The sequence below is a fragment of the Suncus etruscus genome, chromosome 5 (assembly GCF_024139225.1).
Source record: "Suncus etruscus isolate mSunEtr1 chromosome 5, mSunEtr1.pri.cur, whole genome shotgun sequence".
In the NCBI taxonomy this organism is placed as follows: domain Eukaryota; kingdom Metazoa; phylum Chordata; class Mammalia; order Eulipotyphla; family Soricidae; genus Suncus; species Suncus etruscus.
In genome coordinates this window covers 84,670,702-84,673,971 of record NC_064852.1, presented here as the reverse complement: position 1 = coordinate 84,673,971, position 3,270 = coordinate 84,670,702, and positions in this window count along the sequence as shown.

The window sequence follows — 3,270 nt, the reverse complement described above, 5'->3', positions numbered from 1 at the left end:
ATTAAACTAACATAAAATGAAGAATTAGAGTGCAATAAAACTTGTGAACATATTTTTACCTCATAATATCTTACTGTAATATTTTCATATGGCCATTGAAAGAAGGTAACTTAATCCAATGTAAAGCAAAACCATAAATAAAAGGGACTAGCCAGCTTTCTACTAACCAGGCACAAACACCTAAATGGCATTAATTTATAGTTTCCACAACTAGCAATAATGTCATCTATATCATAGTATGCTTATGTAAATACTATATATTAGTGCAGTGATCAAACTGAGACAGGTCAAGAAACTAGCCCCATTTTTCCTGGAAAATATTAGCACTTGACTCTGAATACATGTTTTCTGGACACAGAAAGGAAGGGAGCAGAGACAGTGCTATTCAAAACTCTATAGTAGCTATAAACTGTCAATGACAATCTGATCGAGATATATGTCCATCTACCCATGCAAGATGTGCAAAGCAATATTATCCAAGGATTTGTATCACTTTAGAAATGATGATTTGATCTGATTCTTGTATGTATCTGCACTATTTAATATAAGAACATTTATTTTTAGTCTTTTTTGTATTTAGGCTTGATCAATCATTGGCACATTTTGTCATCAACACAGAGAAAGCCCCAGGGTCTCAAAACTGGCCACATGGGACTTGAAAATTACTTGTGCTGTCTTCTGAATGTCAATATGAATCTCAGCTTAGAAAAGCTTTCGTGCTAAGTTGTGTGTATGTGTGTGTCCAAAGAATTTTCTACTACATTGTTTTATCCTACACAGGGATATAAATTAAGTATACAAGTCTTCAGTATAAGAACTAGGAAGGAGGCTTCTGACATAGAGCTCTAACAAAAGACCCTTAAAACTGACTCTGGGACATTTGAATTTTTATTTAGCTTTGCTGCTGATTTATGATAAATCAAATTGCTTTTCAATAGTCTATTATGGATTTCAAACCAACATCAATTTTCTTAACACATACTGAAAAGCATAATGTGTAAGTACATAATTTACTATTGTATGTGTGTTAAGATAGATTTAGCATAAAGTAGTTCTTTGTTGAATTCATTTCAATGTATGTATGTGCTCTATATATACATATACATTATTGTGAGGTATTGACATTAAAAAGTATCTTTCTAGAAGATCCCGGGGATTTCAGGTTTCTGGCGAGTTTGCTACCCTGTATCTTAGTATGGGATGGGACATCAGAGGGCGAGAGAGTATAGATTCAAACCATCTGAGGGCAACTTTTTGGGAGATTACTCGGTTTATTTTAGGTTAAAGTGGGATGCTTATAATGTGTTTCAGCCAATCAGGTTAGAGGGAAGTAGGGCATGAACTCTGTGTTTAGGGGAAAGCTGGGTGTGTGCTCTGTGTGTTTAGCTACATCTGGAAGGAGAGAAAGATTCTCCTTGGGAGCTAGGTAATTCTCAGAAAATAATAGAGCTCAGCCCAAGCATGCTTTTGATGTGAACCAAACAAATGCAGAACTACACTTCTGTGATTCTGGGAGGAATATTCTCCAATCTTAAAACTATTTTAGGACCAAATATATTCAACAATCAGAAATCATTCCTACAGCCCAAAGACATTTCTGTTAACCCACCTTGTTTGATTTCTTCTAGATATGCCAACAAAGGCTGCGGTTTAAAGTCACTTTCACCCCCAGAGCCATCTGATCCTGGTGGCATGCTCTGCTGTGCCTCAAGACTTTAGGACCGTGAGTGTAATGCATGTTGTTTCCCCAAGTCCTTCTGTTCCCTTCTGTGGTTGAACCCAACTAATTACTTCAAGAAACAATTCAAAATATTTCTTACTTTTGAAAATGAATAAAGGAATAGTGTTTCTGAGGTGTATGTATGGGGAAGGAGGCTGAGGGTGGCACTCAAAGAAGTACAATGCCCTTAGACAATCACATATCTAAATGTCTCTCGCTAAATCTGCCTCTCAGTCACAACTTCTCAGCTCTTCTTTGTCTGTGGGTTTGGACACGTTTAGTAAAGGCTAAGAGTAGGATTGCATCTAAGTGACACCATTCTACTCTGGTGTTATGTATTTATAGAAAAACACTACAGTTGAAAAGAAAGCTTGGCTCATTTAATAGGTTTCTTAGTTGTGCTTTATTTTTTTAAACGACTTTATTTATTCAACACTATTAACCTTGTTGACTAAAACATTTCTACAAAAGAGGAAAACTGGAGTATAATCGAAATGAGCTGTGAATTTTGGCCGTACTAGGCTGTGGTCAGGAGCTATGCTGGTTTTATGTTTAATGGTCACTCGCAGAGATGTTCTCTGGACCATGTGGAGCCATGAGATTGAATCTGGTTCTCATGCTAAGATTGAGTTTAGCCATTTGTGCAATGTTCCCAGCCCAGCCGTTCCACTTTATTTGTTTAGCCATATTAAGAAACAGGTGTTCTTAAACTAAGACACATTTATTAATCACGGGATCTCAGGCTCCTGGCCAGAACAGGTGCTGTCTGAGAGTCTATAAAAAGAATAATAATCTTAAAAAAAAAAAAAAAAGGAGGGGAGGGGACTGAGAGATAGCACAGCGGTAAGGCATTTGCCTTGCATGCAGCCGATCCTGGACGGACCCGGGTTTGATTTGTGGCATCCTATATGGTTCCCCAAGCCTGCCAGGAGCGATTTCTGAGCACAGAGCCAAGAGTAACCCCCGGGCGCCACCCGGCGTGGCCTAAAAACAACAACAACAACAACAAAACACCAAAAAGAATAATAAAAGGGGTTAAAGCAATAGCACAGTGGGTAGGGCGTTTGCCTTGCATGTGACCAACCAGGGTTGGCTACCCTTTATCCTATATGGTTTCCCAAGCTGCCTAGTGTGGTAAAACAAACAAACAAAAAAACCAAAAAACAAACAAACAAACCAAAACAAAACAAGAAGTAGAAAGAATAATAAAAGGAGTCATTGCTGACAGACTTTGGAATGTGATCCTTATTGTATTTTAAACATTTTGCTGAATATTAACTACTTAAAATTTAAATAGAAAAGATGTCTTCTGAGTTGCATTTACCTGAGAGTTACTTTTTACTTAGTGTTGAGTTTTTCTAATCAGTAAAATATTTTTAAGCAGTCATAAATGATACTAAAGAAATTTAAAATGGAGCCTTGACTACTCAAAATAATATTCCAGAGCTTTCAAGTTATTTGTAAATTATAAATTTTTTTGGTTTTTCATTTGAGGTTAAAAATAATTATTTTTTTTTTTTTTTGGTTTTTGGGCCACACCCGGTAACGCT